Genomic DNA, 13,096 nt, shown 5'->3' with positions numbered 1-13,096 from the left:
ATTACCACAGCATGTTGGTGCCATGTCATGGCACCAAGCCAAGTTTCATGATTTTCATGCGTGTTTCGGATTTACCGGAATTAAAAAACCAAGTTTCTCAATGTTTCCAGCCGAGCCATGACGCCCAGATGTTTGAATTTCATTCCCATTTCTGGCATGGGCCTAGAAATTTACCTGAGGACACACATGTGATTTTTGAACCAGCTTTGGTGCATTGGAGCATGTGCTTGTATTTAAAATTTGAATTATGCACACAAAGGAGACACGTTCCCCCTCAAAACCACGAGCCTTCTTGAGAGAAGCTCCAGTTTGCAAGAAACTTATACCAAAACTTGTTCCTATTTTGCATTTTTTTACCACAGCATGGTAGTACCATGACATGACACCATGCCAAGTTTCATGATTTTCAGGCGTGTTTTGGATTTACAAGAATTTTAAAACCAAGCTTCTCAATGTTCCCGGCCAAACCACGATGCCTAGATGTTTGAATTTCATTCCCATTTCTTGCATGGGACCTAGAAATTCACCCGAGGACACACATGTGATTTTTCAGTCAACTTTGGTGCACGGGAGCATGTGCTTGTAGTTGAAATCTGAATTATGCACATTAAATGACCAGAAACTCAATTAATGTATAAAGAAGGCCAAACGAACCCGGAATAATTCCAAAATTTAATAGGGCACTCATATAGTTCTATGTTGCCTCTGTAAAGAAAATCTGGTGATAGGCAGCGTATATTGTTTCGCACACAAAGGTATAAAGAAATAAAGAAATTAGCCCTATTTAATTCTTGGGTTCTTATTATTTATGCCACTAGTTGTGTATCACTACTCAGTTTTGCCATTAGAAGTTACAACTAGTCAAAAAATGCCATGGATCCATGAGATGCCTGCTCAAATCCAATTAGATATCTAAAAAATGCCACCATTAAGTTAGATATTTGCTCAGAAATGCCATTCGACATTGTTATATTCACGTCAAACCCCGTTGACCATGTTACATGTCAAAAATAAGCCGATTCTCACAATGATAAGTTAATGGTGTCCAGCACAACACACCCCTCAAATAAAACTAAGCACCATGGAATTCTTTGACAAAACTAAGCACCCTGAAATTCTTTGACAACTAAACTGTTGGCTATATGATGTTGGCCATATATATTGAACGTATATAATATCAAGAAACGACTGGTAGTACTATACCAACTAAAAGATGAAATGTACGAAATATAAAGAGAAGAAACATAACATAGTTCTACTGGTGGCTCAGCACAACACACCCCTCAAATAAAACTAAGCACACCAGAAATTAAACTAAGCAACTAATCCGGTAGACACTGCATTAGAACCACCATGAGCAACGACACTGCCACCTTACTCGGACCTCGTCCACGTCCTCGACTTCGTCCTTGTCCCTCTTCCTCTTGGGCGATACTTCTTTGCTTGAACCGCACACTTGGCTCTTGCTCTTCATCCAACCCTTGTAGATATTGAAACGAAGGTAGCCATCCATTGCAGCGTAGTGGATGTGGTCCATATCTAGTACATTCCACTGCCATGCATGGAGATGAAATGTGTATGGAGGTTTCTCTAGTTTACCGTACGAAGGATGAACCATGGCTCCTGCCAAGGTCAACATTGAAGGCTGATCAAGGGAGGGAACCAGCCCTTCCTTCTGGAGGTCAAAGGGGTCGCCTACAACGAGGCCTATCCGACCTAGGATTTCCTTGTAGTTCCTAAAGTCTACAGTAACGAATTTGACTCGTCCGCCCTTGAGGATCTTCTTAAATTCCTTGCACTCAACGTCGGCATGGCATATGTGGTAGACCAAGCATAAGTCATGCATGCAAACCTGGATCATGGCGGGCTTCTTCCTCTCTGCCTCCTTTAGTTTATTCTCGCTTCCCAGGACTGTGGTGTACTCAACATCTAGCCCAGCGACCCACTGACCATTTGAGTTTTTGAACATGCCTTTGAAGCGAGCAAGGCATTCTTTCACCGTTGTAGAAGAACGGGTGTAGATGACGTCGAACTCATCGCCGGTGATGGTTCTAACCTTGTACTCACCATCGATCATGGAGATTTGGGATGCCATGGATTTGGGAGGAGGGTTAGGATTAGTGGAACTGTCGTAATGTGAAAGGACGGGACGACTAGGAGCGGTTTATCGATTGTAAAAATGTCGAGTGGGGGGGCGTGCGAATGGCAGGGTAGTGGCTTGCCTGGTGGATAAATGGATTCATGCACAGTACTATGGGGGCCCAATTAGATGTCATGTCTACTCGACGCCCAACTAAATGGCTTTCGATGTCATGTCAAGCATCAGGAAAATTACAGGTGATACGAAGCTTTCCATTCTCCCATGATACGGGCTTCAGAGAGCCCTTGGATTTGTGATCGAACGGTTGCATGGCGTGATTCTAGACCTATGGGTGAATATCCTATCCTGGAGGGTTATTCTGCAAATTTTCGGCAACTTAGCATGCGACCATTCGATCTTAGATCCAAGGGCTGCCAGCAGCCCGTATCATGGTCGCGCCTACCACGACTGTCGCCTCGCTCACGCAGTCACGCCCTTGGAGATTTAGCACGGTGCGTTAGGCTATCTGATGTTGGCATGTCATACATAGTCATCACTTAGTCACTCATACAACAAGGTTAGCTATAAGGTTGGCTATAAGAGTATTTTTTTGTTTACTTCTCTCTATCTCTTTCTTTGTAGTATTTATTGCATTTGCCAAGTAGTGACCTCTTCCAATGAAATGGTGCTTAGATGAGGTGCTATGGGCATTAAATAGCTTAGCAACTCAAGTCCCAATGCATAGGTGCTTAGCTTTTTATTGGTAAGTTTGCTTCATCTAGGTACACGCACTTAGCACCATTTCTTCCTGGGGTCACCAAACTAGTCTCTCTCTTCTTAATTAACTTGCCACATCAGACTTTATGCCTATATGGCACGCTTAGAACATATAGGATCAAGTACAATAGTGGGCTATAAGCCCGCTTTACATGGAATTTTTGCATATGTGGGGGAAAGAGGCAAGGAAAAGTGGAGGAGTGGGCTCTCAAGCAAGATTAAGCTCTACATGGTGGAGCATCGGGAGAGGCACCTGTATGGAGGTGGTCAGGAATCGGGAGACTCAAGCCGGTCGTAGTGCCGCAGTTAAAATGATAATGGCAAGTCAAATCACCAGGGCCCACCTGTCCAGCAGTAAATCACTGTCAAATCACACAGCCCTATATTTGCAGTAGCCTACTCCCTCATCTTCTCGCGTCTCTGTCGAACCGACTAGGCGGAACTACCCTGCCTACCATGCGGGAAAAGCCCCACCCTCGACTTCTAAATAGTATATAGTATACTAATTTCGTATCCATGGATTGTGCCATGGAGCAAAGCCTCAAGAAAACGGCGGTACACATGTACGGAGTACACAGCATGCCCGTCGCTTTTGTGTCGCACCCCAGACGGTCAGTCGGTCTGGCACGCCGCTCTCCAAATGAAACGTGTGTCATATTGCATTTGCACACACACGTGGGACTGCAATTGAGAACCGACCATAGGCACACTCCTCGGCCCCGCAAGTCGGCTGAGTTAATAGAAGCACATACTCCACCTTGGTACCTGGACGATCCCTGCAAGACATGGAAGATCAGTCCGTCCATGCATGTGACCAGACTCCAGCAGACACACCTGGATTGCCTATCGTCTACATATCGTGCAGGCTGTGTTGTACAGGGTTGTAGTTATGGTGAGAAATCTAAAAAAAGGTTTCTTGTCATCTCGCAAAATTAGGTGTCATGTGCTTCGGATCACTGCGAGGGTTAAACAGCGACAACTGAGTTGGGCTAGTCATTGGGGGCACATGCACGAAGACTACTCGACTGCCATCTAGGTCAAGCCACTATGTTAATTAGGACATCTATCGACGAACCCTTTTTCTACGAGTTTATCTTTAATTTGAGCTTTGATCCTCGTCTACTTTGTCCGTCAGGATTCATCTTGTATCCTTTGGGGAGTGAGGTTATGATTTCTTGTCATGTGGCATTTTTTCGTGTTATATGTTATATCCGGTGCTTCAGATCAAAATGACGACAACTGCGGCTCCGAGGCACGTGCATGAAGACTTCTCGACAGTCATTGCCGAGATTAAGCCGGCTCCGGCCGGTAGACAAAAGAAAACTAGTACTCCACTATATAGGAAGGAGCCTCTGCGCTTGCTTGCTAGTGTTGCTCTCTTCACACTGTCTCGTCCTCTCCAGATCTAAACACGACAGCGGTGGCCACACTCTCTCTCTCTCTACTCACCGCTGGTCACAGATCCAGCCGGATCCTCTCTGCCAAGGAAGGTGAGAAGGTGCAACGTTCATGAGGTCATCCTCGGCAACGGCTCTTACCCACTGCCGGCGCGTCCCGATCAGCGTGCCTTGCCGTTCTCTCCCAAGCATCGCTGGCGAGGGATGGCCTCCCACCCCTTCTTCCTCATTGCTGTAGTGTGGGCAGATCCAGCCTCCCGCCGCCCACCTAGCGACATCCCGGCGACCCTCAGGTATAAATTCCTTCGAAACCAGCCTTGCTCTACTTCCCAAGCTCCTGACGTCGCTGCATTTGTATCTTTTACTATTTCTCAGGCCCCCTCGTGTAGATAGGATCGATCGACTGTTCGAAAACCACCTAATTCTTTACTGTTAAGAGGTAAAACTAGTTCATGCACTCGAATCTAGTAGTACTTGGTTCAAACAAGGAAGAAAGGGGTTGGGGGTGGGGGAAGATTTGTTACCTGAATCTAGGAGTTGGTCGAAAGAGGAAATAATGGGGGCGAAAAGTAGCAGAGACTGGCTATCCAACCGGTCTCTAGGTCTAATAGGGAAATAAAGGGAATGCAGTACAAACTCAATATAAACCCGGTCTATTGGTTGAAAAAGGAAAGAAAGTTGGTACTGGGGGACAAGTCAACAGAGTAAGTCCAGCACTAGATTTGCTAGCCTCAAACAGTATAAGGTGGCTATATACCGAACAAAAATGGGACCAACCCAGATATCCTCTTCTGGTGTTTGTTGCCCCGAGCCGATCTTATATAATGCCACTGGTAAAATGTAGCAGTCGCACTATTAAAAGTAAGGACACATTAAAAAATGTTGTTTTCAATGTAATGCCTCCAGTAATATGAATCAATGGCACTTTTTCATGTCATGCTAAATTTCCCATTAAGATAAGTTGCTTATTTTCGTTAGAGATGCAACTGTCCTGGTCCGCCTACTCTCTAGGAGCTTCATGACCAACCTTAATGTTGCTCAATTTTATTGCAACTAATGAAGAAGCTCTGTATGTATCGTTTTCTGATGGAAATGGAACCGGGCTGGAGCCATTTTCTTAAAAAAAAGAAGCTGCTAGCTCATGGGACATTGCTTCATTTTAGGTGAACTGCACCAAAAGGTCCCATGAATTGAATCATCCATGTTGGTGACTGGTGTCATCCCTTCTACGATGGCGTTGACTGCAGATATGGTTCCCATCACGAGGTATGTTCCTTTTTGGTCTGACCGTTTGCCAAAGATCCTGCATGTTGATCCTGCTCTTGTGCTACTATTTTGGCACTGCCATGATAAAGCAGTAATGTTATTATTTTGCACCTTAATCTAGTGGCACTATTAATTTGAGGCAATGTTTTGGCACCGCTAGTGCCACAGTATTTTATATATCGAAAAAGGGGGTTCCCTCCGATTTCATTAAAGAAATCCAACCATAGAGAACCATTATCCGACAACATCTCAGTGTAAACGGGCAGTTATGCAACTACTACTAGAACGGACTGAGTACTAGAAGGAGACAAGTTCGCCACATAAGCTAGGCAGGTAGGGGAACGTAGCACCAGCTCGACCAAGTTTGGATTACAACCCAAATGCTACCATAGAAACATCAGGGGGAAGATAGGGACTGAAAGAGCCAGCTTCAGCATCCCAGTCTAAGCACCCGGGCCTTCATCCTTGCGACACACGGTACACCTCGTTTGTCACCTGCTCGACCCTAGTGTCACTGATAAAATGAAGTAATAATACAGTTAAAATAGAGCGAGCGTCCTCTCTATCATTTCATTTCCAATGTAAATAAAGAAAGTGCTTCTCTTTGTTAATGTATGTTTCATCAACTAGTCCCATTGTTAATGTTTAAGCATTTCTGCAAACTGGGGTGCTTAATTTTAGTTGATCTACACAAAAATAGAGATTTGAATGTCTCAAGGCCTCTCCTTGTACTACCGCTGTACACTAATGTTCATCACTGGCAGAAGGTGTATCGGGGAGACTTGGGTCGATTTCCAGTATGATGTAATATTTTCTTCTATTTATTAGTGTATGTTTCATCAACTAGTGCCACTATAATCTAATCATACCTTTTCATTATCTGTGCAAACATGGTTATTCAGCTGCATTTTGGTGGAACTGCACAATGTACGGATGGAACCGGCATATATGCAGAGTGCGAGGTGCCAAGTAAAATTTACCGACACCAACCCTACTCCATCTAAGCATTGGCATCAACCACCATCAGTGGGACGTGTGGCGCTCATTGTGGATGGATCTTTCTCGGCAGCAAATCCTCTAACCAAATACTAGTAGCTTAGACTTAAAAAAATAGTAGTAGCTTATATTGGCAGTTTTCTAGGGGTGTACTCTTTTTTGAAAGAAGCACCAATCTATTTTTCTTTATTTGTACATAGTGTCACAACTTTGACCCAAAGGTCCAGAGCTATTTTAGGGTGATTGGCATAGTACTCGGAGACTGATTGTAAGCATGATTTTTATTAGTTGTCACACTGATTGTAAGCATGAGCAGATGGAAGATTAGGTTAGTGCAAAGCTTACCCTAAACCCTACCGACGCCATTGAAACGAGGCGAGTGGAGAACGGCGGGGAAGCGATGTCGCGCCATCCGGCCTCCTCTTGCAGTGGGAGAATGAATACTCATGTGGCTCCAGCTGGCTCTGCACCCTCACGAACGGCACATCGTACTCGATCAATTCGTTATCCTCTAGGTGCTCGACCTTCGACCTGTATGACCACCACCTCCGCCTGACTTTCGCCTCGGGCGAATCTGTCTACTCCATCGCCCAGAGGAGATACTTGATGAACTCGAAGGACTACGGCGTGACTGCCGCCAAGGAGTACATCGCCGCCCTCATCGTCGTCGTCTCGCTCTTTCTCATACATTGCCACATGGCCCTCACCGTCCTCGAAATCTCCCACTCATTGTCAAACCAAGTAAGGATCTCCTTCAACCTGGCTAACTTTGCCTGGTCGCCGCCGGTGATCTGCCAGATTCGCTGCTGCATCCCCTCCATAGATGTCCTTCTGAGTGGTCCGGTGCTAGCTTTGGAAGATGGGAGGAGAGACGGTGGTCTTGCAATAGAGAAGAGGGAGAGGCAAGACGGTGGTTTTGGAATGGAGATGATGGAGAGGAGAGGTTCCCCTGCCTTTCGGTCACTGACAGGTGGGCCCCGCGCTTGGTGGGACCCATGTGTTAGTGTCTCAATGGCAGGATGGGCTACGCCAGGGGATCCTCGTCCGAGGATAGAGGAGGTGGTTTTGCAATGGATAAGAGGGAGAGGCGAGATGGTGGTTTTGGAATGGAGATGATGGAGAGGCGAGGAGGTGGTTTTGCAATGCAGAAGAGGGAGAAGGGCGTGCGGCAGCGATTTAGGATTGGACGAGAGGGCTGACGCGCTTTGACTGGATCAAAATCAAAATCAATTTACCCTTCAATTAAGAAAGTGACCCCACATTAACTAGTCTCCCTTTTATTCTGGGTCATAATTGACCATGATTTTTGCAAATAAAATATATGTTATACGTTGCAAAAATAATATAATTTGAAAGTACATTCAGATACGAACCAAACGATACAATTTTTGGTGACATGCATTCACATTTTGCTTGTCAAATACAGTACGTGGTCAAACTTTGACCGAAAATACGCAAAACAAAAAAATACTTCCAAGACCAGTGCCGCTCTTCCGCTCTTCTCCTCTTAAACCACCGCCGCTCCTGTCCTGTTCCAACCTAAATCCAGCGCCGCTCCTCTCCTCTTCCATTTCAAAACCATGGCCCCTCCTCTCCTGTTCCAATCCAAAACCAGCGTCACTCCTCTCCCGTTCTAAACCAAAACCAGCGCTGCTCCTCTCCTCTTCCATTCAAAAACCACCGCTGGCGAGTGAAGGTGCTGTGGAGAAGTAGATCGATGGAGGAGTACAACCGATACGTGAGGATCACAGACGGCGACCCTGTGAAGCTAGCTAGGATGTTGGAGATATAGTCTTGGTTTGACAACAAGGACCAACTAGCGGCGACAACGACACCCATGGCCAAATATCTGCAATAGAGCAAAAAGGCGGCGATACTCCCGGAGGGAGTCGCGTGGGAGTACATAGAGATGCTCCTTTGGGCCATGGAGCAAACAGATTCACCGAATCCGGTCGTGAGGGAGCGGTGGTGGGAGTATCAATCCCAGATGGAGCATCCACTAGAGATTGAAGGATCGAGCATCTACAGGGTACCGTTTGTGAGGGTGACATGCCAGAGCGAGCCGGTGGAGTCTTCGTCGACCGAACCCAACTGCAAGAGGAGAAAAACAGTTGGCCCGACGATGCTTCCCCGCCATCCTCTCCCTCACCGTTCACATCGTCTCACGGGGCGGCTCTCTGCCGCCGAGGAATAGGAGGGATTTGCCCCCCCCCCCGACCAACAGTCGGGCAGGTTGTGAATTGTCAGGAAGAGCTTAGGGTTGTTAGTATTTGTAGGTTGTGAATTGTGTTTTGTGTTGTGTATTTTGAGAGTACTTTCAGATATGAATGTCTTTTGAATTTCAGATTTGCAGTATTGAGCATATGAAGTATTTTATGAATTCTAGAGATCTATTTTTAGCACTTAAAAAATGAAGTTTCATAGGAGTATAAAAGTGCAGACAATGTGATTCTCAGAGAAGAAACTGCAAGTTTCAGTTTCAGATAAGAAGCTCCAAGTTCAGTTTCAGATAAGAAACTGTAACTTTTAGAGGCAGCGCATTTATATTAACACGGCCTTTTCAAACAGTGTTAACATCATGCTGGAAGTTTTATTCATGGTCGAAACTGGAACTACCAGCCAGTTAACATCATGCTGATCAACATTCATGCATAGCACATCTTCATATGATGCACAGTCAAAAATATATGCTATTTTCAAAATGCCCACACAATGTCCACTGTGCAAAAAACAGAGAAAACGAGGGACGAAGTTTTGGCAAGTGTAGGACGTGGTGTGCGTAGATGACAATTGGGACCCACATGTCAATAAAGGCAGAGACAAAATTTTTGGAGATATTTTCTCTGCACAGGTGGAATCAAACCCGGGCGGAACAACTGTCGGGTAGTGTCACTCGGCCATTGGGCTAGTTCAATTGTTTCGTTACTAATAAGGCACTTCCTCAGGTTGTCGGATCTCCTCCTACGCCTTTGTGCGCTCACTGCGACGCTGCTGTCTGCCATTGTGAACATGCTGAACAAACGAGAGGAATATGGAGAGGACTGTACGTGGAGAGGCGGACAGTCGGGACCCACCAGGTCTATGGCCATATGCAAGCAAGTGCCTCATCGAAAAAATACTTCCTCCTAATGCTATACTGACGTTGGGGCCCACGGGTTTGTCAACATAGTTACATTTTTTAGGTGCTTCAACGTAGTTACTATAGGAGATAAATCCACAACGAAGCCGGGGAGCAGGCGGGTATCATTTATTATCACTAGGGTAGCAAGTATCAGCTAGTTTTTGGGCTGCCCCGTCTAGGCTTTCTTTTTTAACATGCGTAGCCCACGACCTTTGATGGGAGGTCCATAAGGCTGTTTGTATTTTCTTAAGGGCCGTCATGTGTCGACCGGCCTATGGACCTCCCATCCGAGGTTTTATTTTTCCTGAAACATCGGCAACCCAATTTATGTTTTTTTGAAGAAAACGCAAAGGTCTGTTCTATTTTTCTATATGAGAATAGGAATGCCTGGTCCAACTTATGTTTCCCTTCTAACTATATTATATATATTTAAATTATTTTATATGTTATTATATAGTATTGTTATTGTCATCATATATTTAACATATACTTACATATGTAAGAAAACAATATCCCACATCTTGTTAACTTACAAAAATAATATCTTAACAATAAAATCCTGGATTTTTTTGGCAACGAAAATCCTAGTGATTGTGTACAAAAGCTTGGTAAGATTTAAGGACCAATGTAATAATATATCACTTATTATTTAAATATATAAATGTATATATAACAAAATGCTCAGCCCCTATTTATTTTTTGATAACATTGTTGCGCCCACCCCAACATTATCATTAGAATCAGCCCAGCAAAATCGTGTATTTCGAAAAGTGCAAATGGCCTGTAATTTTTGACGAAAAACATAAATGGGTCGCATGGACGCTACATTAGTTTTTCACCCAGCCCAGCTAATGGACTGTAATTCTAAAAAAGAGAGATCAAATGGACTCTAAATTCTACCCCGCAAAAAAAAGACTGTAAATTCTGAAAAATGGGTTGAATGCATGCCACATTTTTGGAGGATGAAATGTGCGCCAAGAGGCCGAAGCCAATGCAAGTCATTGTCAACTTAGTCAACAAATGATTCTGACATCATTAGCCGTTGGATTTACATCGAACGACCGACATCCATCTCCAATCTCTCGTCTTCTTCCTCCAGCGCCACCGGGACCACCTGCTCCCGCCTCCTGCTCCTAGCAGCTCTGCTTAGCATGCTTCGCTGTGAAGCGCTACTCCACTGTTGGCCAGGCCATCCCTCCACCCCTCCACACCTCCTGTTCTTCTCCACTGACTGCCGAACCACACCGCACCAGAACTAGTTAACCCTCATACACCTCTCCATCTGCGACTCTACTCCAGCATCTTCCCTTCTCCGGCTCGTTGCCATCTGGGCCTCGCCATCGTCCACCACCTTGGATGCGCTCGGCATGGAGTGGTCAACATGGTCAACGAACGACACCATCAGAAGTAGACTGTGCGTGGAAAGGCTTACAGCTGGGTCCACGGCAACACGCAAGGAAATGCCTCCTTATTACGCGCAAAATAATGATTCCTCCACCTGACAGGTGGGACCCACCGTAAGGGCCTCTGTATTTCACAAAAAAACATTCCCACCGCTGACAGGTCAGACCCACCAGCTATATCTTCGCACGCAAGGAAGTGCCTCCTTATTACGCACAAAAAAATGAATACTCCCCCTGCTAGTTGGGACCCACCTTGGTGGGAGGCTGACTTGTGGGCCTACTAAGTTGACGGGGATGGAGTACTTTGCCAACTTAGTCAATATGAACGATTCTAGCTCCAGTGACCGTACGATGTCCATCCAACGGCCGTAGTACTTCTTCAACCTCTGGTCTTGTTGCTCGAGCCTCCCAAAGCAGCGTTGGTCGTGCCGCATGCTCTCCTGCATCCCGTGGCCGGCTGTGCTGCCGCGGAGGACTCACCGCCCCTACTATTCCCACCACTGGCCAGGCCATCCCTCTATCACCCAAACCCCTGTTATTCTGTAGTGACGGCAGCCTCACACCGCAGCAAACCAGTGAACCCTTGTACTCCTCTACGCATGGGCATGCACTGCCGCGTCTTCCCCAGCTTCGTGTTGTCCCCTTCCTAGGCCTCGCCGTCGTCCACTGCCCTGGTGCTCTCGATGCAGCGTGGTCAAGGAATGGCTTCCATCGGACATGGACTTTACCTGGAGAGGCTGACAGCTGGGTCCACGGCTGCAGCAAGGAAGTGTCTCCTTATTACGCGCCAAATAATTATTCTCCACCTGACAGCGGGGACTCACCGGACAGGCCACCGTATTTCACAAAAAAATGTTTCCCCCTGACTGCGGGGACCCACCAGCTACATCTTTGCACGCAAGGAAGTGCGTCCGGGCAAAAAAACCGATTCACCCCCTGACTGTTGGGACCCACCAGCTACATCTTCGCACGCAAGGAAGTGCCTGACAGTCGGGACCCACCTGGTCGAAGCAAACGTAGCGTTGTCATTCTTGTCGCGAACGTGTACGTACATACTGGTCGATATAGAGGCGCGCATGTAGCATGTACACGTACGTACAACGGCCAGTGTGCAAGAAAGAAAATACGGCCACGTACGTACATACGGGCAGGGTCTCGAACGCCTACTCGCGCATACGTACGGCCAGGGATCGTGTACATGGCTGGGTCGGAATGGAGAAACATCATTGTCATTGTGTTCATGGGGAGCCAACCGGCTGGGTCAGAACAGAATGTGTCGTCGTGTTCATCGGGAGGGCTTGGGTGGAACAGTCAATGGAAACGAGGTCTGGCGTATCGCAGAACGGAGGAAAGGGCCTTGTGTTTGACCGGCACGTTCGAAACGGGATCTTGTTCTTCGGGAGGGGTCTGGTGTACCGCAAAACGGAGGAAACAGATCTCCTACACTCGAAATTGGGGGTCCTGTTGATCGGGAGGGGTGTGGCGTACCGCAAAACGGAGGAAACAGACTTGTGTTGGAGCGCTACGGTCGAAACGGGGGTCCTGTTCATCGGGAGGGGTGTGGCATACCGCAAAATGGGAGTCCGTGGGATATTGTTCATCTCCACCGTTGACCCCCTCCAGCCTCCACGGGCTACTGTTCATCCAACGTCGACCTCCTCCAGCCTCCACCTGTGACTATTCATCCAGCCTCCACCGCACGCTACTCCACCGGCTATTGTTCAACCAGCCCTCTCCACGGGCTCCTGTTCAACCACCCCTCCATGGGCTACTGTTCATCCAACCCTCCATCATCTACTGTTCATCCTGCCCTCCACGGGGTGGTCCTGTTCATCCTGCCCTCCACGGGGTCCTGTTCATCCCCCCAACAGGCTCGACCGATAGGGGTCCCGTTCATCCAGAGGCAACACCACGGGGTCCTGTTCATCCACCCCCACTGGGAACTGTTCATCCAGACCACCCAGCAATGCTCATTGTTCATCCAGAGGCAGCATCGATCGGCTTCAGTTAGCAGCAGTAGCGAAGGAATCGCTCGATCAGGTTCAGTTAACAGCCA

The sequence above is a fragment of the Triticum dicoccoides genome, chromosome 4A (genome assembly GCF_002162155.2).
Source record: "Triticum dicoccoides isolate Atlit2015 ecotype Zavitan chromosome 4A, WEW_v2.0, whole genome shotgun sequence".
In the NCBI taxonomy this organism is placed as follows: Eukaryota; Viridiplantae; Streptophyta; class Magnoliopsida; order Poales; family Poaceae; genus Triticum; species Triticum dicoccoides.
This window is presented reverse-complemented; position numbering follows the sequence as displayed.